At 47.0% G+C, this 27,488-nt stretch overlaps 1 protein-coding gene across 1 annotated transcript in view; it reads left to right on the top strand.

Annotated features, from left to right (window-relative positions):
* GALNT12 (polypeptide N-acetylgalactosaminyltransferase 12) overlaps positions 1-27,488 on the top strand; it is a 1,011,450-nt gene that overhangs the window by 346,256 nt on the left and 637,706 nt on the right. The window lies entirely within an intron of this gene.

The raw sequence follows: 27,488 nt of genomic DNA, 5'->3' as shown, positions 1-27,488 counted from the left end.
GCACTGCATTGAGAGATCCTTGAGGGGGAGCCTTGAGGTGCAGGCGAATGGTACCATTGAACTGGACCACCTAAATTTGTTTCCCGCCTGACGTCGCCCAGACTCTACCTCCACAAAGTGAAGCAGAGGATCCTGGAGACCTGGAGGCTCTTTTATTTTCTGCTCTTGTTCCAAGACAGCACCTGCCCCAGTGCCTTCATTTTTCATAGCTACGAGATCTGGCAAGGAGTTGAGGTGTATGGGGAAGCATCCTGCTGAGTGCAAAAGCTGGAAGGCCGCCAGGTTGAGGAAAGAACTGTGTGGGCGAGATTGCTGCGCGGTAGTTGCAGCACCGTAGGGTTGCGGACTGCGGTGTGCGGAGGCAGCTTGCACACTGTGGCTCTTCCCTCCTCTCTCCTTTCTGTTTCCTATGTTTACTTCTACTTCTTCCTCTTGTTCTCTCCTTTCTCCCGAAGCAAATATTCATCTCTTGGCCACTTGGACAAAGGGTTGTTGCCAAATTGGCCTATTGCAACTAAGAGGACTAAAAGAAAAGAAGGAGCAAAACTATCAACAACCTACACCAGTCCCTGCGACAAACCCAGGCAACATGAGCCGGTTTCTTGATTTGATATATACAAACGCAGTCTGTGGAAGAGGTGTGGCGCTGCGGCTAGGGCGACTGACTCCGGAATCTGGGGATCACGGATCGATCCCCGGCACCGGCGGCAGATTAGCCCAGCACCATGTGACTCTGGGCAATAGCTTGCTAAATCTTCCCAACGGCCCTCAGCTCCTAGAGACCCTTACGGGTGATTGTGCGCTTTACAAATGTGGATTATATTATATTATATATATTACTAGTTGCCAATGCGGGGCAGAATAAGTTGTAGGTGCTAGAGCTTCGCAAGAGCTGAGGGTTATGTTCCTCGAGGCCCCTACGGCACAGTCAATTGCAGACAGGACTGACTGGAGTAATAGGGTAACTAACTGAAATTGGAAAAGAAAAGAGAGACTGTGACCGTTCGGGTCAGTGACGCCGAAAGATTCTGGAATCTTAACTAAGAGGGGGTTTTTATTGGAGAATTAAAGCTTATTGCCCACCACAATCCTCCTCTTTAAGCAAGAGTATCACAACAGAAAAACAGATTCAACAAACAAACTACGAATCAATAAATCACCCTTAAGCAAATCAATCTAATCAACAAAGAATTTTAACACAATTTAACAAAACCAAAGCAAAATAAGGCAACTAAGCTAAAAAGGATTACTAGACAAAATGTCCTGCATACTCATCATCTCAGCCATCAACTCAAATACTCTCACCACTCAGGGGGGTGTAAAACAAGGGGGAAATTAAAGGCAAAAAAGCCAAGTCTGATCAAACACCTCTGAACAATACTGCAGAAAGCCTGGACTTTTCAAACCACTCAAGATATATTCCACTGTGGCCACAGAAAGTGTATCCCGTGAGAACTTGGGGTTGGCATCATCCAGATTTAATACTGCTAGTATAGGGGATTAAAAGTTGGGCACGACCTCACCAGAGGACATAGTCACGTGCAACATTGTTGTAGCCAACGCTAACCACTCAATGGACTGCGCCACGAATGGGAAAAGTCATTCTCAAATAACGCCACTGGAATTAGTACATCTCAAAAAACAGGCACACAGAAAGGCTCCTTTAGATTGTTCCCAAATCATCAATCAGTGATCCAACCACTACTTATTACAATGAGTCCTGGCCAAATAAACACCATAACAAACTCCTATAGCAACTGCCATACTGTTTCTTCTGCTGCTTCATACGAAGGGCACCAAGTTCATGCATCTGATTTTGTCGCTTTGGCTACTCAATGGATTAAATGCCCCAAATGCTTAAGGAGTTTAAGATACGCTAGGAATATTGAATTTCACATCATCATCACTGAAAGCAAAGGCGTTTAAAAAAGCAATAGAAAAAGCTACATCAGACCTGGTACTCCTAGAGACCCCGCCAGAAATATCTTCCCTATCTCAAGTTTTGTCCCTACTGGAATACATCTAAGTCCTGGGAGTCCTTAAGGCCCACTACAGAAATCGCAGAGCTTTTTATTTCACCATCTTCTGGTCATGCTAACCCTGCAGGCTCGAGTCCTGGCTCAAGCACTATGGAAAGTGTTCCAAAATACACAAACTCAGCACTTATGAAAGTGTCTGCATCACAAACACTATTTTCCCCAACATCTACAATCACAAATGAATCTTATAGCCTTGATATACAGTGCCTCGATTCATCCACTTTACTCAACACAGAGGTCTCTGCTCAACAAAATCCAGGAACAAACCAGGCAGATTTCCAACTGGACTGTATAACATCTGACGAGTTTGATTTTCTTGACAAAAACTCTACAACTACATGTAAGCTTTGCGATAGGTGATCAAACCATGGAGCAAGTACCAAATGAGTATTCAATGGATCAACTGATACTGAGTAACATGAAGATCAGGTGTAAAACTTTGGATATAATTGCAGATGTGATCACCGCACAGTTCTCAAAACTCTATGTTCAATTGGAGCACACCAAGCAATTTGCATCCTACATAGTGAAAATTGATCACAGGAGATGTCATAAAGGAAAACCTAAGAACACACACCAACCAAAGTACAGCTGTGCTCCCATTGTTGGAATAATTGCTGGAAGTCCCTAAGGTGATAAATTACATCATAGAGGACTGTAGGCATAATTTGACAAATACTCGAAACGCTGGTGGCCCCCTACCCTGGGCACCACTCCCAAACCAATGGACCACGCACGCAAACTGGGCTTCATCCTGGACTCCTCCCTCTCGATGACCAGACAAGTCAACGCCGTCTCATCATCATGCTTCAACACCCTGCGCATGCTCTGCAAGATCTTCCGATGGATCCCCAATGAAACCAGGAAGACGGTCACACAGGCACTCGTCACCAGCCGGCTGGACTACGGAAGCACCCTCTACGCCGGAACCACAGCCAAACTTCAGAAAAGACTCCAGAGCATCCAGAATGCCTCCGCACGACTCGTCCTGGACATCCCCCGACACAGCCACATCTCCGGCCACCTGAGAGACCTGCACTGGCTCCCCGTCGGCAAGAGGATCATGTTCAGGCTCCTCACCCACGCACACAAGACCCTCCACGTCCTGGGCCCCAAGTACCTCAACAACCGCCTGACCTTCTACGCGCCTACCCACCAGCTACGATCGTCCAGCCACGCCCTCGCCGTCGTACCACGCATCCGCAAGGCCACCGCCGGGGGAAGATCCTTCTCCTACCTGGCAGCCAATACATGGAACTCCCTCCCCATCCACCTTCGACTGACCCAGGATCACCTCTCCTTCAGGAAGCTCCTCAAGACCTGGCTCTTTGAGCAGTAGCGGACCCCTCCCCCCAGCGCCTTGAGACCCTACCGGGTGAGTAGCGCGCTATACAAATTACCATGATTGATTGATTGATTGGTCAAGAACCAGTTCTTGCAAGCCCAATGACCATCTCCAAGATAGCATACTCTCACAAGACTGAGGCTCAGCCAAACTATTATATTAGAACAGCAGATTGAATAGAAGAACCAAGAAAGACATACATGCACATCGTTGGGGCATCACCCGCTTCCCACAAAAGGTACCAAGGAAGAGGTAATGAGAAAGGCTAAAGCTCATGGAAACTATTTAAAAAATGGTGCAGCAAAAAGACTGAGAGCCTCCCTATTCTTTCTACTACATTACAATCCTTTCAAACCACCACACAGCCTCCAGTAGATCAAAAAGTTCAAGAACTAGGCAGAGATACAAAGCAGATTCTAGTAAAGTAACTGTAGGCGATCAAACATAAAACTTTGCAAACCAAAACCCTGGGTTGCTGTGCAGCACAGTGTGTGCCCTTTATTCACATAAAAATCATGTACCACCAGGATTTAGGTCAATTGTCCCATGTAAATCGGAAATCGGTATTGGAGAAAAAACTGCTTCCGCAGAGTACTCAATGATGCTACATTGTATTGAGGGTGAACACCATGAAATTAACTTAACTCAGGAATCACATGAAATTACATCTGACCAAGTCGTCCACACTAGCTCCACAAATAAAGGAAGCAAAATGCATCCTCCTGGCGGAGCTACAGCTAAGAAAAGCCCCTGTTTTACTGAGCTCCAGACCAGTAACTTCCATTTAGGATCACATCTCTCAAACCAAGGACTTCACCCACCTCACGAGGCAAGGATGGAACAGGAAGATTTAAGCTTTAGAAAAGCCGTCCATAGAGACCCCAAGATTTGATCGATCAACTCTATACACTGGTTTAGTGAGTGTTAATTCTGTATACCCCTGAGCAAAAATCGCAAACCAGATGTATGATAGTGCTCAACCACCAACACTGGCTACCAGGAGAAAACAAACCAACAGATGAACCCAGGCCAAGCAACATACAAATAAATACTCCATGTGATGACATCAGAGTAGTTCAATTACTCACAAAGAACAGTTTATCATATTCACCCCTGAGTATGTAGGAAGCTAACTCTTTCTATAGTTGACCAAAATTAGATATACTGTGCAAAGAATCCAGGAAAACCCAAATTGGCTGACAGAGGCTCAAATGATAACCCAAATGCTCTCTTTTGTGGCCGTTTGGGCAAGCAGTTAGTCTTATCAGAGGCTAGTGCTAATCATCACACAGGCAGTTAGTGGACACACTCTTAAGAAAGAAATCCAACACTAATTTATAAAAATAACAGATTTTTATATGAAATTAGATCGCAGGATCTGAATTGGTGAAGTACTTTTCGAGAGATTAATTTTTACAGGTTTCAAAAGTTCAGGTAGTGCAATTTCTAGAGCAGTGCATCCTATGGGGTAAAACATGTAGTGCATTTGGGTCCTTATCAACGACTTACAGGACACTTCTCACAGATTTAGGGTGAGAATGGGGCAGGGTCCAAGGCCACACCAACAGATTTCCTCGGGCAGCACTGGGGCATCTGGGTGCAGAGGTGTGTTTCAGCGTTGGGTGCCCTATTCACTTCCCTGGGGAACGTTCTGGTTGTAAGGAGACTGCAATGTGGCACTAGTACACCAGTCTGGGTGAACCCACAGGGGGCTCAGTCCTCTAGATGCTCGGGCACGTAGGGACACTGTTGGTCCACTTCTGCTCGGGCTCTGGGGCTCAAGTGTAGTGGTACTTTTAGGTGGTTTGTGCTGCAGGAGACACTCATGGTTGAGGGGAACTGCACAAGAAGGCTGCAGGTGGCAACTGGGGACCCAGTCTGGGCAAACCCATGGGTGTGGCAGCTGTCAGTGAGTATTTATAGTTACGTCAGCGTTTCCATAGGGAATGTGTTTTTTGTGTTGCTAATAACGTTGATAACTTTGGCCACGTTTGCCAAATCTCTACAAGACTTTCCAAAAAGGTGCTTCTTTTTGACTAGCTTGTGCAAGGAAAGTTGTGGGATGATGTGTCAAGTGGAGGCCGAGATAAAAGACGGTCCCAAAACGCAAAAACCCAATGCATTTTCCACAGACTTCTTTAAGAAGTGCTACTGCAAAGACTGCTAAACGGAATTAAATACAATTTGTCTGGAAGCTAGATCATGATCTGCAAATTATGCTTTTTGTGATTTGGTGTAAATCTATTCAGTAGTTTTTGAGAAATTAAGGATTAAAAACAATTGGGTATCTGGGCAGTTGGGTCCGCAAGGGGCTTGAGAGAGTCTTCCAGGAGCTCCAATTTAAAATTAGAGAGCCTCGATTGGCCCTGGGAGCTTTTTTCCTCTTGTGCCATCTCGCTATATATATATATATATATATATATATCACCAAGTGTTCGTCCCCGAAAAATGAGTGCGCACTCCTGAGGCAGGTCAGTTACTGTCCGTTTATTAAACCATCTCAAGCGGGCATATTAGTCCAATATTTGCTTCCGTGCTACTTGCCGACGCGTTTCGGAGAATCATTCTCCTTCTTCCAGGGCGTGTGAGTAATTTTGGAGACTGCCACATTTGCCACGCTCCCTCAGTTATTCAACAGCGCTCCCACGTGACTTACTGTGGTGTGTCACACGGGGCATTCTGGTCTTCGTGGTTCTAGCCCTCCAGTGGGTTCTGTGGCTCCCAATCTTTGCATCATGGAAAGCAGCCCTCCAGTGGGCTATGGGCTGAGATGTCCGCTTACACTATTTGGCATCCCTGGCTCTGCTCGAGGTTGGCCGGAGCTGCTCCGGTTTGCCGAGTCCCCTCACTGTGGGGAGGTGCGTACACTCTACGGCTGAGACTGCCGTTATAAATCACCAAGTGTTCGTCCCCGAAAAATGAGTGCGCACTCCTGAGGCAGGTCGGTTACTCTCCGTTTATTAAACCATCTCAAGCGCTGTTGAATAACTGAGGGAGCGTGGCAAATGTGGCAGTCTCCAAAATTACTCACACGCCCTGGAAGAAGGAGAATGATTCTCCGAAACGCGTCGGCAAGTAGCACGGAAGCAAATATTGGACTAATATGCCCGCTTGAGATGGTTTAATAAACGGACAGTAACCGACCTGCCTCAGGAGTGCGCACTCATTTTTCGGGGACGAACACTTGGTGATTTATAACGGCAGTCTCAGCCGTAGAGTGTACGCACCTCCCCACAGTGAGGGGACTCGGCAAACCGGAGCAGCTCCGGCCAACCTCGAGCAGAGCCAGGGATGCCAAATAGTGTAAGCGGACATCTCAGCCCATAGCCCACTGGAGGGCTGCTTTCCATGATGCAAAGATTGGGAGCCACAGAACCCACTGGAGGGCTAGAACCACGAAGACCAGAATGCCCTGTGTGACACACCACGGTAAGTCACGTGGGAGCGCTGTTGAATAACTGAAGGAGCGTGGCAAATGTGGCAGTCTCCAAAATTACTCACACGCCCTGGAAGAAGGAGAATGATTCTCCGAAACGCGTCGGCAAGTAGCACGGAAGCAAATATTGGACTAATATGCCCGCTTGAGATGGTTTAATAAACGGACAGTAACCGACCTGCCTCAGGAGTGCGCACTCATTTTTCGGGGACGAACACTTGGTGATTTATAACGTCAGTCTCAGCCGTAGAGTGTACGCACCTCCCCACAGTGAGGGGACTCGGCAAACCGGAGCAGCTCCGGCCAACCTCGAGCAGAGCCAGGGATGCCAAATAGTGTAAGCGGACATCTCAGCCCATAGCCCACTGGAGGGCTGCTTTCCATGATGCAAAGATTGGTAGCCACAGAACCCACTGGAGGGCTAGAACCACGAAGACCAGAATGCCCCGTGTGACACACCACAGTAAGTCACGTGGGAGCGCTGTTGAATAACTGAGGGAGCGTGGCAAATGTGGCAGTCTCCAAAATTACTCACACGCCCTGGAAGAAGGAGAATGATTCTCCGAAACGCGTCGGCAAGTAGCACGGAAGCAAATATTGGACTAATATGCCCGCTTGAGATGGTTTAATAAACGGACAGTAACCGACCTGCCTCAGGAGTGCGCACTCATTTTTCGGGGACGAACACTTGGTGATATATATATATATATATATATATTTAGGCATCTTTTAGTGTGTGTGTGTGTGTGTATAAATATATAGATTTCACTGTAAAAAAACTAAGGTTATAGGGATGCTATAGTTATGCTCAGCTTTTACTTGTTCATACAAAACCATTAGAAATCCAGCAGTTGTAGTTATTTGAGCTAACTATAACTTATGCAGGGGCTTGGCATGGCAGCGATTAAGAGGACTGACTGCCTGTGAAGCTCCGGCAATCGTGGTCCATTTAACTGCATGGATCGAGGAAAACCACATTAGGACCCAACCGCCATACCGGAGGGATATCAACTAATGAGGTGCATTGCCGACGGTGGTTGTTGCATGGTCAGGGCACGTTTACATGCCTGAAACCTCTGCTTAGGGCCTGCGTCACCCTGCACCACCTCAGTGGCCCAGTGACGATGGGGGCTGTGGGCGAGCCTGAGGCCGAGACTGCTGAGTGTCGCCGGGCTGCATACCCTTTCCTTCTAGCTCCCTGTGACCGTGGTGAATGTTCAGACCTGTGATCGACCCCCCCCATGCTACCGCATGCTATCCTTACCCGCCGTCGTCCTAGTGCACGACCCGCTGCCCGCCCAAGACTCGTGAATATACCTTGGAAACATGTGGAGGGTGAATCACTTTGGTAGGCGATCCCCACCGCATCGTCCTTTGAGCCGAACTGCCCTGCCTTGTTGCGCGCTCCTCACCGGCTCTGCTGGACGCTCTACAGTCTGGGGGGCATGGCTTCCTGGTGCAACCTCCTGGACCCAACCTCCTCTTTTATGCTGCATGGCCGCTTAAGGTGCTGGAGTGGACCCTTGCCCCCAGGCTTCATTGTTGGCTGTCGACGCTTCCATTGCACCCCATCCACATAGGAGAGCACCAGCGCTCTCAACCTCTCCACTAAGCCTGCTACTGTTGCCGATGTGATCGGCATCCATGTACACCTTTGCTGGGCACTGAGTGCTGCAACCTCCCTTGGAAAGCACTGACAGCTCTGACCTGCCACTGATGCTGAGGGAGTTGTGAGGGCTCTGAGCAGTGATTGTGGTGCTGTGAGTGAATATTGCACCTAATCTGCCCTTGTTTCACCCCTACTGCACAGGCCAACTCAGGCTGTATTTAAATGCATTCCCCTGTCTTCTTCACTGCACCCTGGCAATAGTTGGGATCCCAATCTGATTCATGCTGGGTCCTCTCATCTGTCTTTTGTGGTGATAGTTCCAGCACTACTGGGGACTTGCGTGGCCTGCTGAGAGCGCTGTGAACCTATGGCATCCACCATATTAGATCCTCATTCGCCCTTTGTGATAGGTAAAGGAGACCTGAAGCAGCGCAAGCTCCTTTCTGAATAAATCAAGCCGCAGGGGCTCTCTAGCTGACAGTGACAAACTATTGGACAGGGCGATGGGCCTGTAGGGTGCGACAGATACTGCTGCCATCCTGACGGAACCTAGTGCCCATTTTTGCTCCACAGACGCCCGTTTTGATGCCTTTAACAGCCGCCTTGATTGTATGGACGAGCACCTGAAGCGCAAGACCAGGTTGGGTAGTGCTGAGGAATGTCTCCAGCTAGTAGCATGGTGCTGTGTCATCACTGAAGTGCCTCGAGAAGGTGGAGTGTATCATTTAAACTGTAGTCATTAATAACGAGATTTTGGAGTTGCGCTCCCATGGAAAAAACATCTGCATTCTGGGCATTGCAGAGACGACGAACATGGGGTGTCTCAATGTTTGTGGAACAGCTATTTATCAAACTTTTCGATGCATCAGCTTCACCTCTACATTTGCAGTGAAATGCGCACACAGATCCTTTGATCCGTGCCCTCTGGTGGGAGCCCCTCTGCGTACACTCTTGGTGGGCCTACTGAATTATAGGGACAGAGACACTGCTCTGACTGACCAGTGAGGAGGGCCCTATGCAATAGCAAGGAACCCTCATCTCATGTTTTCAGGACTTCACCGTTACTGTACAGGAGGGGCGACGTAAGTACACTGATGCTAAGCATTCCCTACGAAACCTGGGCCTCAGATATGCCATGCACTGCCCAGCACGTCTTAGTGTAGATGTCCATGGGAAGACCTGCTTCTTTGATACCCCGGCTGAAGTAATGTACTTCTGCAAACATCACGCTGCACACTCGTCTGCTTCGAAGCGAGCCACACTGGACCTCGTGGCACCTCCATCCTCCCCGGAGCAGGCTCCCTCTAGTTGACCCTGATTGTTGGGCTACTGTTCTTTTATGCAGTCCCTTCTAATGTGCTGGTAGTCATGATCATGTACTCATTCTGTTTGCCGCTTGTACTGGGTTCCTCTCCACTCCACCCTCAAGCGCATACCTCTGTTGACTTTTCACAGCATTCTGCAATCCATACCTACCTCTGCAAGCTTCCATCAACATTTGGCCCACATTGTTCAGGGTGGTGCCTCCCTCCAGTGGTGTATACCGACCAACACGTTACAAAGGTGATTGTTTAATTTTGTGTTTCTTGTTATAGGGATCTGCTGGGTGCCTTATCAACTGGTGTGGGTGGGGGGCTGGGATCAAGTTGTTATAGTTTGGTTTGACTGTTCGTCTTCTATTGCATCTAGGATACCTGAAATATTGCATACTGTGATGGTTCGTACTATATCTGCTTGCTTCAACTGCTTCTGCGTGACGGCCGGGGGAGGGTGTTAGACATCCCTCTTATCTCTTAGACTATTTGGGGACTCAATATACCCCGTAAGGGTAAACAGGTTCTTTCCTGTTTATCCTGTCAGTGTCCAAATAGCACTCCTGCAGGAAACCCACCACTAGCCTCTCAGACATTTGCGACCACATGAGGTGCACACTGTTACTTTACTCGCTACAGCACGTACTCTAGTGGTGTGTGTATCCTCATACATAAGAGTGTCCCCTTCACACTTCTCACAAGTCTCACAGACCCATAGGGTTGCTATATCTTACCATCCGGCACCTTATCGAGCAGGAGTGCGTTAGTGGTAAATATCAATGCCCCCAGCGTCAATTCACAAGAGTTCTTCTGGGAAATATATGTCCGTATGGGTCGAGCGGAGGCAGACCTGGTGATTATAGGGAGGGGGGACTTTAATCGGGTTCTAAATCCCACAGCTTACACTACTAGTACACAACCAAATGGTAAATCCAACGCCAGGGCAGTCCACGATATTATGGACACCTATGCCTTTAGCGACATTTGGCGCAAACATCACCACACTTCCCCTGACTATAGCTTCTACTCATCTCCCCATGGGGTGTGGACGTGACTGGACTATTGGCTCTTATAAGCCAACATCTTGTTATGGGCCCATCACGTCAAGCACCTACCACGTACACTGTTTGACCACTGTCTGCTTCTCTTGACACTACACAACCCTGGTGCGAGTGAGCTTAGTCCCCACTGGCGATTTCTGAATGAGACACTAAACGACCCACTCTTCCGCACTGAACTGCATGACACTATTGTTGAATACTTCACCCTGAATGTGGGCAACGTCTGTACAGAGGGACCAGACGGGTGCTCTCTCTCCCTTCTCCTGTTCATCATCGCAATGGCCCCTGTGGTCCCTCACCTTCAGGAATGCCACATGCACTGTTGCCTTCAACTCGTGCACAGCCCTCTCCTGACCTCTCTCTATGCGGACCACATATTAATTTTCGCCTACCACCCTATTAATAATCTTCCCCCATTGATTCACAAAATCACACGTTTCGGCGGTCTCTCAGAGCCTCCACATAAACTGGGCTAAGTCCTATTGACCGGTAGCACATCCCCGTAAATGTTGATATCCCTTAACTTGTACTACGGATTCCACAAAATACTTAGGCATCCCTTTACACTTGGACCAACTGTCTTAATTATGGACCAACCGTCGTCAAGCTATCGACACAGATGGAACATTGGATAAATCTTCCACTTTTCATGGATGGGCAAGTGGCAATAATCAGTATGGTTGTTCTACTCCGCTATTTGTATCTATTTCTAAATATCGCACTCATGCCACAATCCTTCAAAACTCTCCGCAGACTTCTTCTGGAGGTGGTATAATCCTGACTTAAGCCCCCCATTTAATAGGATACCATAACTCTCCCTTACGAATGCAGTGGTCTTTGAGTTCCAGATTCATCTTTACTATCTTTCCACTCAATGCCAGTATGCACACCGCTCGTATCACCCAGATACCTGCATCCCCCATCTCAAACTGGAGGGGGATCAGATTGAACAACTACCGCTCCGAAGGGCATCCTCAGGGACAACACCGATGTTCAGACCCTAGTCTCTACCTTTTGGGCCTGGCAGAAACTCACCTTATAGTTGGAGCGGATATCCTTTACTCTCCTGCTATCGTGTTAGCAGACAATCCCTGACATCCTCTTATGTGCTAAAGCTCGTCCAGTGCACCCCACACCGTCACGCTCTCCATACCATAGGAGATGCCTGTCCCAATAGGTATGTCCTCACCCATACTGACTATGTTCGTTTTCAGAATGCCTCCTATATGAATCGTTTTGTATTAAAAAGACTCCATGAAACCCTGTTCTCATGTATACCCGCGTACCCGCATGCCCTGGACGAGTTCCTGCCATTAACACTTATCATACCCAACGTTGATGGTGATCATCTCATTTCCAGATTATATCATGCCTGCTTGGCCATAAAACCTGATTATACTAAGTGCACGAGGGAGGCCTGGAGTTCCGACCTGGGCAATATTCTATCCGACAAAGTTTGGCCCTACTGTTGTTCCCAAACGAAACTTGAGTACATCAACCATAAGTATAAATATATATACTTTGATTTGACCTCAACCACTCGTCTCATTGCCACAGGTATCAGGCCCCAGATGCCGATTTTGCAAACTTGACCGGGATGTGCCAACTCATAAGTCGCTATTGGGCCACTTTATTCTCTCTCTTCTCCACAATGACAGACATCACAATTCAGCTTGATCCCGCAATGACAGTACTGGGTTACATCCATGACATCCCCAAACCTATGCATAGATTTACTTCTGTGGCATTGCTACACACTAAGCGGAAACTAGCCCTCCACTAGGGTAGTAGGTGCCTTCCCACTGATTATACATGGCTCAAATCCTTGTTATACTGTGACAATATCAGTGAGGACTACCCACAGCTCCAACCTCACAGCCTAAAGATTTAGAACAGCCTCTTTTTGATTATCGTCTCATTGGAGCCAGATGCCACAGACTAACCCTTGCAGCTCTTATGATGTATAATGGGCTACTGTGTCCCCTCCCTCGGCAGCATGTACTGTCTTTTCCCGCTTGACCCTGTGGGCTTTACTTGCAGATTCCTGGGGGGTGGCAGTCCCCATGGCCATATGTGGCTCCAGAACTTGGGTTGTGCGGACCCCTCCTTTCTTGTATTAGGGCGAGAATGGGTGGGGGGGGAGGGACACCCATTTTAAAATATTACAGATGGTGGGGCCTGAGGCCCCCGATTATTTTTTTTTTTATTGGACCCTGGAGGTTGGCCGTCTGCGGGGGAGGCAGTACAGCCTCCTCCGCATTAATTTGTTGAATAGCCCCCCCATTACTTATAAATAAGCTCCAGGGAGGTGGTGGTCCCTGGGCATGGGAGGTCTGCGATACTCCCCTCTTACATTACAATATTAATGGCCACATGCCCCCAGGACATGGCCCACCTGGGGGCTAAACCATAGAGAAGAGTGGGATTCTGTGCTTCTCGTCTTCTTTATTTTTGGGCGGAAGCTGCAGCCCCAGCAGTACTCCCTCTGAATTTTTTTTATTTTTATTTTTTTAAAGTTTTTGGGGCCTGGTGGGGTCTTTCTGATAACCCCTTCAAGAGGCCTAAGGGGTTAGGATATTCATAGCCCGACCCCTGCTCTTATTTTTTTTAACGTTTTTTCTGGGACTCAGCTCAAGCCGAGTCCCGCAATGGCTGCCAACACTTCCTGGTTTGAAGTGTTGACAGCCAATCAGATTTGAGCATGGGGACTGTGAGATCCTCAGAGGATCCGCTTCCCTGTATTTACAGATTTGGATTTCAATTAATCTCTCTAAAACTACTGAATGGATTTACACCAAATCACAAAAAAGGCACTTCCCTGGGCTAACATCTACTTTTCTGCCAAATTAGGTGTAATTCTGTTCAACAATCGGGCTGTGGCCATGTCTTAAGGTCAGATAGGAATTAACATGGGAAACACATTTTTTAACCCGCTTCCTTTTCCTCAGCCCCCAGTTGACGGATCACCCCGAACCTTTCCATGCGCAAAAAGAATCACTGGCACACTTTTTTGTGAAACGTTCAGGAAGATTAGTCTACTGGCACCAAAGTTATAGGCAAGTCAAATAATGCTTTTCCTATGGAAACATGGTCCTCACTAAAACTACCTGCTGGGGACCATCAGTATGTTATTTATGTGTATATCTATATGTATATGTGTGTATAGGTATGTATGTGCGTGTGTGTGTGTGTGTGTGTGTGTGTGTGTGTATATATATATATATATATATATATATATATGTGTGTGTATATATTACCTACTGGCGGGCGCCAGTAGGTAGTTATAGTTAGGGGATTAAGTCCCCTTGAATCCTGAGGGTCCTTGGGGTCCAACTAGCCCACCAGGTGTCTCCAGTAAGCGCCACAGAGTTGTGTTGTAGAGAGAGGTGTAAAAAGGGGCGTGGTCTTGGACCACCTCTCTGCAAAGCAGCTCTGTGCCGCTTCCTGGAGGTACCTGTTAGGGGGCACGTTTGCACAGTGGTGCAGGAAGGGGCGCAGCCTGATATAAGAAGTTAGCAATCCTGCTGTGTGCGACTTACTGTTGGTAATAAAAGGAATAGTTGGCCCCCAAGGTTGACGTTGGGGGTAACTACTCGTCATGTTACCTCCAGTAAAACCCACGCAGTGGGATTGCTAAGAGGTGTTTCGGAGACCATGCTCACCCTTCTCCACCACTCTGGAAACGTGACTGGTATGTTATAGTTAGAAATTAGCATTTAAAAAACCTTTGAAATTCACAGAAAAAAAACATAGGTTTTAGGGATGTTATAGTTAGAGATTAGCATTTAAAAAAACCTTAGAAATTCACTGAAAAACCCATAGGTTTCAGGCACTTTATAGTTAGAAATTAGCATTTAAAAATCCTTAGAAATTCTCTGAAAAAACCATAGGTTTCATTGACGTTATAATTAGTTGGACATTTCAGTCATACAAAACCATAGAAATTGCAATGTTATAGTTAGTTCAGCTAACTATAACTCGTGCCTGTGCAATGCCCTGCTAATGACGTTACATATTACATCATTCATGACATGGTCAGTGACATCACTGATGACATCATTCAGTGACTGTGTGCTCTGTAAAGTTTAAATATGTTTTATATATATGCCACGGTGTTGTAATGGCTTGCTGGATCGTTCCACAGAAGCGTCAGGAAACAGATGAATAGTCCTCAGCCTTCCCCTACGGCCTCTCGACTCTATCAGACTCTAGAGCATCGAGTGGCACGCCAGGGGAAAACAGGGAAACAAAACAAGGAAAGGTGGGGGTAAGATAAAACAGCTCTCTGACGATGGCACCACAGTAATGGATCTTTATGAGTTGAACAGGCTGTGAAGAAAGGACAGGATTATTTCTGCACTAGCGACTTAACGCTATAAGACATATGATGGCAATACCAACATTTAACCTACCACTTTGATATACTCGGCTAGTAGCTAACGTAGAGGGATGCATGCAGATTAGTCCTACTTGGCTTCTATATGTCAGTATAATAGGAAGGTCTCTTGTAACACCTGTATAACAAACAAACAAAGCATATATATATATTCCAATCTATTTACTCACAATTCTGAATGAGGAATTAACAGGCTCACCAAATTGGTTCTGCGAGAGCCACCAGGAAAGGCAAGTAGGCTACAGGCTATAGGATCTCTTCTTCTGAAATATCTGTTTGTTCATGAGGTGTATGTAGCATTCGTGTTAGGAATATTGTCAGACTATAATTTATTGGAAATAAACCAACACAATTGGAAAGTAATCAAAAGATAGCGTAAACACGCTGTTACCGTGATTCAGAAGATATGAGTCGTAAATAGCCACTGCACCGGGGTGTGGTCCACGCAAATTCTCCCAGGTACAATATGCTCATAAATCCGAGAGTAGCCGAGGAGCGACTTTAACCACCAAAGGGAATAACTTGTAATGCCAAGCCGAGCAACAGGAACGATTCCGGTTACCCCACGGAACAATGGGACCGAAACTAAAAAGAAATAAAATGGTAGGCAACACCCCGCTGGGCAACGGGACAAAATCCGGCCACCAACGAAGCACCAGGCAGAGAACAGGGCAATATGACAGCAGTGCCCGGCTGCGCAGCGGGAGAACTCCAACCGGACAGCGGAGCACCAGGGAAGGGAAATGGATGTGAGCAAGGCAGCGCCCGGCTGCGGGGTCGGGAGAAGCACCAACCCGACAGCGGAGCACCAGGGAAGGGAAATGGATGTGAGCAAGGCAGCGCCCGGCTGCGGGGTCGGGAGAAGCACCAACCCGACAGCGGAGCACCAGGGAAGGGAAAAGTAGACGAGTACCAAACACCGGCACACCTCAGCACAATACCGAGCGTACAGAGGACAACGTCCACACACGGAGAACGCCCAAAACACAGGAAATGACGAAAGCGGAAGTCAGGCAAAGACACAATAGGACGGAACCGGGGCTAGGAACTAGAACGCTAAGCAACGTTCACAGGCAATATTGCTGTTTATATAGGAGAGGGGAATGGCTCGAGATTCGAGGCATTACAGGTGTATTGAAGAATGAGTGGGTGTATAAGTGTCTGGATGGAGGAGTTAGTAGGTGCATGACTGACTGTATAAGAGAACGATCCCAAAGAACTACCACAGCGGGCCAAGCAAGGGCACAGATTCCAGTTGAAGATATATTTAATTGGTTTATTGCCTTAGCATGTCACAATGACGCGTTTTGACTACAAGCCTGTAGTCTTGATCACATAGCGCATTGTGAAAATAGACATAAGTTTTATACCCTTTTTATACTCTTATAAGTGACTCTTCTATGTCCGTAGTGACATAGCAGAAAATAGCACATTTTACAGCATGTAGTAAAAGCGCCTAAACATCGACCGATGAATAGGCGCAAGGATAACAAGCAAGAATTGCTAACAGACATAGACAAAACACTGATGCTCTTCAAAACTGTGCAGAAGGTCCCTCATTCTGTAACTTCAGTGATACACGGTATTGTGAGTAGGTGAGTCAATGACTAAATGTGGGCAGTTTTGGAGGGATAATTAGTGTGTTAAACAGGAGCTATGTTATTACTTGTGTCCTTAGGTGTGACTGTAGTTGAATCATATTAAAATTCTAATTAATGGAATAGTCTATGCTCGCTGTCCGGGTATCAGGTGTACATGCCATGTGGCACAAATTAAATCCCTAGAACCAAGTGTACTGTCATAACTAAACGGGGAACAGTTAATACAGCGCATCTGGTGTTGCCTTTGCATGAGAGTGCCCAGACTGATACCTATACTACTATGGTGTGCTGAGGGGGTCATGATGCTGTACACGTTAAGTGCAGGAGTTCGAGCGGGGACACTATATTGTGCTGGTCTGTCACAGCATGTCACAGTCTGTATTGAGATGTGTAGTATCCCCTGTGTAGCTAAAGCTGTACGTAGGAAGTGTGCTAAAAAGTGAGGGCACTATTAATAAATCTAAATACATGTGTATGAGGACGGGGAAAAGTGTGGAGTTGCCGTGAAATGTGAATGTTAAACCCAAAGTCGCACTTGAAACTGGCAAGACTGGTGCAGTGTTTAGCATAAGATCCTAGTGGTGAGAGTGTAAAAATAAGTGGGTTTAAAAATGGACAACAACTCTAAGTCAGCCGACTTCTAAAATCCATAAGGGCAGTGATATCCTAGAAATAACTGGAGCAACTTCAAATTAAAGGAAGTCTTCACTAAGATTCCGTCCTGCCGGGGCCTTAGTGTTGAGTTCAATTATATATCTAGATTCCAGTTGTCTTAACAATTTCTCCCTGTTGCCCCCTCGCCTGAGCGGTGGGACACATTCGATTACACAGTATTTGAGTTGGTCCAAATTATTCTGGTGTATCTTTAAAGTGCCTGGTGACAGGATATGTCGGGTCACAGTTAACAATTGCTCTGATGTGTTGCAAGATTCGTAGATGCACTTGGAGCTTAGTGCTACCTACATATCTGAGCCTGCAGCTACAGGTAAGCATGTCCACTGCAAAATCCGTTCTGCAAGTGAGCTTTTTCTGAATGTCTATGGGTTTGTTCCTGAATTCCGCCTTGATTTGGGTGGTAAGTCCAAACCTACACGCCCTACGGCTACTGCACTTGAAGACCCTTTGACATCTGATAGCCAATTGGTTACAATGGTGATTTCAGGGCTGTTTCTGACTACCGCATCATGCATAGAGCTGGCTCTTCATAGGGTGATATCAGGCCTAGGAGCTACCATGGGTCCAAGCGTGGAATCAGTTTTAATGATACCCCAGTGTTTGTTAAAGATAGACTTCAGTGCCCGTGCCTCGGTGTTGTATGATAATGAGGCACGTGGTCACTCAGCTTTCTGTGGTCAGTTCTGGTTGAGTGTCCCTATTGTTGGTGCTGTCAGTGGATGTTCCTAGTATAGTGCTGCTCTCTGGGGAAAGCATTGACTTTGGTGATGGCTGCAATAATGGTCTTTTCAGTGTAACCTCTGGCTTTGAATCTCATGTGAGACTCTTTTTGGCACCTGATTAAGTCTGTGGTGTTGCTGCAGATTCTGCGCAAGCACAGCATTTCCCCATAAGGAATGCTTGCTATTAAATGTTTTGGGTGGATGCTGGTGGCGTGAAGGGTGGAGTTACCTACTGTGGTTTTCCTGTGAAGGGTGGACTGTAGTGTGTTATCCGAGACACATACTTTTACGTCTAGAAATTCCACTGATTCAGTGCTCATGGTTACATTAAACTCCAAATTATAATCATTACAATTGATTGCATTGATGAATGATTTAGCACTGTCCATAGAGCAATTCTAAACTACAAATACGTCATCTATATAGCGCAGCCAACAGAGGATGTTGTTGGACCAAGCTTCCGAGTGTGTGACCCGGAGGACCCACTCCTTTCACCAGCCGACATGAAGACATGCATAACTGGGGGAGAAGCAAACCGCATTGCCACACCCCTAAACTGTTGATATATCTTGTTGTTAAACATAAAGAAGTTATGTTGCAGACACCACTCAATGAGAAACATGATAAGTTTGTTGTGTTTGTAGCAGTGGATGGGTCTCTTGGCCAAGTATTGTTGGCATGCTTTTAGTCCATCGGAATGAGGTATGCTGGAGTAGAGTGAGGTTATGTCAAGAGACATTAGGACACAGTTTGATGACCGCGGGATGTTTCTGATTTTGAGAAGGAAGTCACTAGTGTCTCTCAAGTAAGTTGGTATGTTGGTGACATGATCTTGCAGAAAGTAGTCAACATATTTGGATATGTTTTCACAGAGGCTTTTGCGCGCCGAGATAATCGGTCTCCCTGGCACTGGTGATGTTCCTTTGTGTACTTTTGGAAGAAAATACAGAATTGGTATGACAGGAAACTCATTGTTCAGGAAATTGAACTCATCTTTACTGATTGCACCTTGTGTCCTGAAGTTGTTGAGACTTTTTTTGAGTTCTTTGCCACTTGCAACTACTTCCTTCATGGTGGTGGGCCTGTAGCATGTGGCGTCATTCAAATGTTTGTTAGCTTCCTCCATATATAGCTTATTTGGCGATAGGACGATGTTGCCGCCTTTATCCGATTTGTTGACGATGATGTCTGATCTCTCTACGTTTTTTCATGAGATCCGTGTATTGTTTGTCTTTGAAATTCCTTTTGTGTTTGGTGCGGGTTTTGCGTTTGTGCAAATTTTTGACCTCTTCAATAATGACATCATTGTAAATGTCAAGGGCATCTGTTGGCATGAATGTAGATGGTGGTTTGAACTGACTCATGATAGTGGTTGAGGTGTCAATGCCCGCGATGTGTAGTAAAAGTTGTGTTGGGGCGTTGTCATTTGGAGATTCTATTTCAGTCATGGCTCCTATGGTAGCAATGTCCGAAACTGCAAGAGTGCCTGGCGCATGTACCATTGTGTTGCTGTTAGTAATGGGAGGTGTATTGCCATGTTTCTGTTTAAAGAATTTGATGAGTTTGAGTTTTCAAATGAAATTGAAAATGTCAATTCTGGTGGTCGTGTAATCAAAAGTATTTTCTGGGCAGTAGGTCAAACCTAAGGAGAGGAGTTGTATTTCAGCCTTGGTCAGTTGTAAATCCGAGAGATTGATGACCGTGTTGGTGTCATCCATTATTTTCGTCTCCAGTTGCCTCTTTTTTTATTGTAATTGCTGTTTTGATTTCCTCCGCGTTCTGCGCTCTCGTCTTCTGATGTTGCGCCTGTGTTTTGTTTCCTCAGGACTCTTGGGCGCTTGACGCCTGTCCTCGACTAAAAAAAAACAATTCCTCTGTGAGACTGAAGTTGTTTCGTAGCCTGGGGTCCCTGTTGCTCAAGCTACTGCCATCTTCTGAGTCCGTGCCTGTTTCAACTGTTAAACTTAAATCTGATGTTGAGGCCAAGTCAGCTTCAACTTGGGGCAAGGCACCTGATATTGCCGGTGTGGGAAGTTTTGTTGTTTTGTTAAGTTTCTGTCTTTTTACCGACTCAAATTTCTTGCGAATGTGAAAATGTGTCCACATTCATAGTCTGACTTATCCCTGGCAAATTTGAATGCCTTGCGTGTCTTTATAGTTTCTTTTTTTCTTTAATTTGGTCATGATTTCTCTCGCCCTTTGCTGACTAGTTCCTATTGATCTGAGATGTCTGGTTCGTCATTGATCTTATCAATTTTATTTTGTAGTTCGCTGCGATCGAGGTCTGCATATTTAATAAGGATTACAACTAAGCGCATAGAGGCCTCAAGGTTGCTCTCTGCCCACTCTGAGCATGAGTGGGTTAGGGTTGTCAAAGCTTGGCGCCAGCATGATTCTCAAGCCACGTGGCATACGGCCCACATTGTGGTATTTTTGCAGAGACTTGCACTCCCACCACCTGGTGAGTTTGTTGCGCATTACTTTCTCAAGGTTTTTAAGTTTTGTTTTGATATCACTGCTTGGAGCTCCTGCAGCTGCAGGGGCTCGTTGTTTGTTGTCCAATGTCGGTAGATTTTAAAATAACGCATCGGCAGCTGCTTCCCTTACCCGCAGCGCTTGGTTTGACATGCTGATTAGGGCAAAAATTTGTGGTGGCTGTTGATACAGTTTATGCCAACATCAATGTTATTCGGCAGCCTTTCTTGTTACCTCTTTTAACCTGCCAATTCCCTTGCACATATAAATGTGTATATATATGTATATATATATATATATATAATATATATATATATATATATATATATATATATATATATATATATATATATATATACGCCACTAGTCCTGTCTTTTCCTTAAAGAACGGGTCCGACACATGCTTTGAGACCTCTCCAGGAAAGTTTTATTGCCACCATCCGGAAATCAAATTACAAATAAAACACCTGGCAGACCTGTTTCGGCGCTTGCCTTCTTCATTGCCAGCATTGTGTTCTAACTGCGATGGTTCTGTATGGGATATATAATGCTTATTGTGCTCCCATTGGAGCCCAGTTGGTCCAATCAGTGGCGCTGCTCTTACACCTCTGTTGCAGTGTTCGCTGTGGTTGCTGGTAGATGGAGTCCCTATGATAACATGTAGTCCGGAAGGTTCTCGCAGACAGGGCATGCAGGCGTTCTCCCATTGCGGACTCAGGTGCAGTGACCGGTCCGTGCACTAAGTAATGCCCCGACATTATCAGCTTGTAAGTCCGCCCACTCGCCGCTGCGGGAACAATCCCTAATTACAAAAAGGAGGGGGTGATGGACAGAGTATCTGAGTTAATCAGAACACTCCTACCCAGTCAACAGATCAGGGCTTGATCCATCACCGTTTTTTAGCTCACTGCACCATCCCAGTTCAGAACCTGGCTATATGCAAATTAGTCTGTCCCTGGCCCAGTGCATCATGGGAACAGGGCAGACCAAACTACCAAGCCAATTCTTCACTGGAAAGGAAACAAGCTTCCGAGGACCGGTTTCTGGCATTACAGCCGTCTTCGGCCCGGCTTGCTTGAATCCTGATGGTACAATGAGCAAGGGACTCATGTCTGAGCATACCCTTCCACACTCATGGTGGCCAAAATAATTACAAAAAGGAGGTGGTGATGGACAGAGTATCTGAGTTAATCAGAACACTCCTACCCAGTCAACAGATCAGGGCTTGATCCATCACCGTTTTTTAGCTCACTGCACCATCCCAGTTCAGAACCTGGCTATATGCAAATTAGTCTGTCCCTGGCCCAGTGCATCATGGGAACAGGGCAGACCAAACTACCAAGCCAATTCTTCACTGGAAAGGAAACAAGCTTCCGGGGACCGGTTTCTGGCATTACAGCCGTCTTCGACCCGGCTTGCTTGAATCCTGATGGTACAATGAGCAAGGGACTCATGTCTGAGCATACCCTTCCACACTCATGGTGGCCAAAATAATTACAAAAAGGAGGTGGTGATGGACAGAGTATCTGAGTTAATCAGAACACTCCTACCCAGTCAACAGATCAGGGCTTGATCCATCACCGTTTTTTAGCTCACTGCACCATCCCAGTTCAGAACCTGGCTATATGCAAATTAGTCTGTCCCTGGCCCAGTGCATCATGGGAAAAGGGCAGACCAAACTACCAAGCCAATTCTTCACTGGAAAGGAAACAAGCTTCCGGGGACCGGTTTCTGGCATTACAGCCGTCTTCGGCCCGGCTTGCTTGAATCCTGATGGTACAATGAGCAAGGGACTCATGTCTGAGCATACCCTTCCACACTCATGGTGGCCAAAATAATTACAAAAAGGAGGTGGTGATGGACAGAGTATCTGAGTTAATCAGAACACTCCTACCCAGTCAACAGATCAGGGCTTGATCCATCACCGTTTTTTAGCTCACTGCACCATCCCAGTTCAGAACCTGGCTATATGCAAATTAGTCTGTCCCTGGCCCAGTGCATCATGGGAACAGGGCAGACCAAACTACCAAGCCAATTCTTCACTGGAAAGGAAACAAGCTTCCGGGGACCGGTTTCTGGCATTACAGCCGTCTTCGGCCCGGCTTGCTTGAATCCTGATGGTACAATGAGCAAGGGACTCATGTCTGAGCATACCCTTCCACACTCATGGTGGCCAAAATAATTACAAAAAGGAGGTGGTGATGGACAGAGTATCTGAGTTAATAAGAACACTCCTACCCAGTCCACAGATCAGGGCTTGATCCATCACCGTTTTTTAGCTCACTGCACCATCCCAGTTCAGAACCTGGCTATATGCAAATTAGTCTGTCCCTGGCCCAGTGCATCATGGGAACAGGGCAGACCAAACTACCAAGCCAATTCTTCACTGGAAAGGAAACAAGCTTCCGGGGACCGGTTTCTGGCATTACAGCCGTCTTCGGCCCGGCTTGCTTGAATCCTGATGGTACAATGAGCAAGGGACTCATGTCTGAGCATACCCTTCCACACTCATGGTGGCCAAAATAATTACAAAAAGGAGGTGGTGATGGACAGAGTATCTGAGTTAATCAGAACACTCCTACCCAGTCAACAGATCAGGGCTTGATCCATCACCGTTTTTTAGCTCACTGCACCATCCCAGTTCAGAACCTGGCTATATGCAAATTAGTCTGTCCCTGGCCCAGTGCATCATGGGAACAGGGCAGACCAAACTACCAAGCCAATTCTTCACTGGAAAGGAAACAAGCTTCCGGGGACCGGTTTCTGGCATTACAGCCGTCTTCGGCCCGGCTTGCTTGAATCCTGATGGTACAATGAGCAAGGGACTCATGTCTGAGCATACCCTTCCACACTCATGGTGGCCAAAATAATTGCAAAAAGGAGGTGGTGATGGACAGAGTATCCGAGTTAATCAGAACACTTCTACCCAGTCAACAGATCAGGGCTTGATCCATCACCGTTTTTTAGCTCACTGCACCATCCCAGTTCAGAACCTGGCTATATGCAAATTAGTCTGTCCCTGGCCCAGTGCATCATGGGAACAGGGCAGACCAAACTACCAAGCCAATTCTTCACTGGAAAGGAAACAAGCTTCCGGGGACCGGTTTCTGGCATTACAGCCGTCTTCGGCCCGGCTTGCTTGAATCCTGATAGTACAATGAGCAAGGGACTCATGTCTGAGCATACCCTTCCACACACATGGTGGCCAAAATAATTACAAAAAGGAGGTGGTGATGGACAGAGTATCTGAGTTAATCAGAACACTCCTACCCAGTCAACAGATCAGGGCTTGATCCATCACCGTTTTTTAGCTCACTGCACCATCCCAGTTCAGAACCTGGCTATATGCTGATTAGTCTGTCCCTGGCCCAGTGCATCATGGGAACAGGGCAGACCAACTACCAAGCCAATTCTTCACTGGAAAGGAAACAAGATTCCGGGGACCGGTTTCTGGCATTACAGCCGTCTTCGGCCCGGCTTGCTTGAATCCTGATGGTACAATGAGCAAGGGACTCATGTCTGAGCATACCCTTCCACACTCATGGTGGCCAAAATAATTACAAAAAGGAGGTGGTGATAGACAGAGTATCTGAGGTAATCAGAACACTCCTACCCAGTCAACAGATCAGGGCTTGATCCATCACCGTTTTTTAGCTCACTGCACCATCCCAGTTCAGAACCTGGCTATATGCAAATTAGTCTGTCCCTGGCCCAGTGCATCATGGGAACAGGGCAGACCAAACTACCAAGCCAATTCTTCACTGGAAAGGAAACAAGCTTCCGGGGACCGGTTTCTGGCATTACAGCCGTCTTCGGCCCGGCATTACAGCCGTCTTCGGCCCGGCTTGCTTGAATCCTGATGGTACAATGAGCAAGGGACTCATGTCTGAGCATACCCTTCCACACTCATGGTGGCCAAAATAATTACAAAAAGGAGGTGGTGATGGACAGAGTATCTGAGTTAATCAGAACACTCCTACCCAGTCAACAGATCAGGGCTTGATCCATCACCGTTTTTTAGCTCACTGCACCATCCCAGTTCAGAACCTGGCTATATGCAAATTAGTCTGTCCCTGGCCCAGTGCATCATGGGAACAGGGCAGACCAAACTACCAAGCCAATTCTTCACAGAATTTCTGAAGTTCTGAGCTGGGATGGTGCAGTGAGCTAAAAAACGGTGATGGATCAAGCCCTGATCTTTTGACATGGGTAGGAGTGTTCTGCTTAATTCAGATACTCTGTCCATCACCACCCCCTTTTATGAATCGTTTTTGGCCACCATAAGTGTGGTAGGGTATACTCAGATGAGGCTGAAATGGCAGAAACCGGTCCCCGGAAGCTTGTTTCCTTCCCAGTATAAGAATTGGCTTGGTAGTTTGGTTTGCCCTGTTCCCATCATGCACTGGGACAGGAACAGACTAATTTGCATATAGCCAAGTTCTGAGCTGGGATGGTGCAGTGAGCTAAAAAACGGTGATGGATCAAGCCCTGATCTTTGGACTGGGTAAGAGTGGTCTGCTTAATTCAGGCACTCTGTTCATCACCACCCCCTTTTCTGAATCGCGGGAACAATCCCTGGTGGCAATCGTCTCCCGGAGGTGTCCCAATCAGCGGGAAAACGCTGCTCTCTCCCCGGTACCATAAACTATATATAATATAGTCCGGAAGGTTCTCGCAGACAGGGCATGCAGGCGTTCTCCCATTGCGGACTCAGGTGCAGTGACCGGTCCGTGCACTAAGTAATGCCCCGACATTATCAGCTTGTAAGTCCGCCCACTCTCCGCTGCGGGAACAATCCCTGGCGGCAATAGTCTCCCGGAGGTGTCCCAATCAGCGGGAAAACGCTGCTCTCTCCCCGGTACCATAAACTATATATTATATATATATATATATATATATATATATATATATATATATATATATATATATATATATATATCCAAACCATAACAGAACCCTCTTGGAAAAGAAGCCTCACGAAGGTAATGGTATCATCCCTCTTTATTAAAGCAACAGCCTGCCAGCAGGATTGTTCATGTAAAACTTTGTTTTCAGTTTAAAACGCCAGACGCGTTTCAGGAAATGAATTCCTTTCTTCAGTGGCGTGAATGGCAAGTATCAGCTGCGGGCGCTTTGGTGAAGAGCACTCAATTAAACATCACCCGCTCTGGTAGGCGTGGCCAAAGGCCTTCTGGGTGATGTAGTCCTCTTTAGTCTTACCACTGTGGGTGCGCCTGCATGCCAACACCAAGTGACAGCCAGTCAATGAAAGTTAGCGATGAAGCCGCCTGCTCAGCTTTGCGTGTCATTGCTTGGGGTTAGAAGCTGGAGTCCTCTGCAAGACCCTTCGCTTGCACCTTCGCTCCGTGAATGGAAACATCGGTTTATGCTTCCCTGGATCCGCTGGGGCGACAGGCTTCTCCTCCGTGACCGGGACGGCCGCATAATATCCAAACCATAACAGAACCCTCTTGGAAAAGAAGCCTCACGAAGGTAATGGTATCATCCCTCTTTATTAAAGCAACAGCCTGCCAGCAGGATTGTTCATGTAAAACTTCGTTTTCAGTTTAAAACGCCAGACGCGTTTCAGGAAATGAATTCCTTTCTTCAGTGGCGTAAATGGCAAGTATCAGCTGCGGGCGCTTTGGTGAAGAGCACTCAATTTAACATCACCCGCTCTGGTAGGCGTGGCCAAAGGCCTTCTGGGTGATGTAGTCCTCTTTAGTCTTACCACTGTGGGTGCGCCTGCATGCCAACACCAAGTGACAGCCAGTCAATGAAAGTTAGCGATGAAGCCGCCTGCTCGGCTTTGCGTGTCATTGCTTGGGGTTAGAAGCTGGAGTCCTCTGCAAGACCCTTCGCTAAATTGAGTGCTCTTCACCAAAGCGCCCGCAGCTGATACTTGCCATTTACGCCACTGAAGAAAGGAATTCATTTCCTGAAACGCGTCTGGCGTTTTAAACTGAAAACGAAGTTTTACATGAACAATCCTGCTGGCAGGCTGTTGCTTTAATAAAGAGGGATGATACCATTACCTTCGTGAGGCTTCTTTTCCAAGAGGGTTCTGTTATGGTTTGGATATTATGCGGCCGTCCCGGTCGCGGAGGAGAAGCCTGTCGCCCCAGCGGATCCAGGGAAGCATAAACCGATGTTTCCATTCACGGAGCGAAGGTGCAAGCGAAGGGTCTTGCAGAGGACTCCAGCTTCTAACCCCAAGCAATGACACGCAAAGCCGAGCAGGCGGCTTCATCGCTAACTTTTATTGACTGGCTGTCACTTGGTGTTGGCATGCAGGCGCACCCACAGTGGTAAGACTAAAGAGGACTACATCACCCAGAAGGCCTTTGGCCACGCCTACCAGAGCGGGTGATGTTAAATTGAGTGCTCTTCACCAAAGCGCCCGCAGCTGATACTTGCCATTTACGCCACTGAAGAAAGGAATTCATTTCCTGAAACACGTCTGGCTTTTTAAACTGAAAACAAAGTTTTACATGAACAATCCTGCTGGCAGGCTGTTGCTTTAATAAAGAGGGATGATACCATTACCTTCGTGAGGCTTCTTTTCCAAGAGGGTTCTGTTATGGTTTGGATATTATGCGGCCGTCCCGGTCGCGGAGGAGAAGCCTGTCGCCCCAGCGGATCCAGGGAAGCATAAACCAATGTTTCCATTCACGGAGCGAAGGTGCAAGCGAAGGGTCTTGCAGAGGACTCCAGCTTCTAACCCCAAGCAATGACACGCAAAGCCGAGCAGGCGGCTTCATCGCTAACTTTCATTGACTGGCTGTCACTTGGTGTTGGCATGCAGGCGCACCCACA

This window comes from Lissotriton helveticus, chromosome 4_1, assembly GCF_964261635.1.
Source record: "Lissotriton helveticus chromosome 4_1, aLisHel1.1, whole genome shotgun sequence".
NCBI lineage: Eukaryota > Metazoa > Chordata > Amphibia > Caudata > Salamandridae > Lissotriton > Lissotriton helveticus.
Note: the sequence above shows the minus strand (reverse complement) of the source record. Positions and strands in the feature narration are given on the sequence as shown.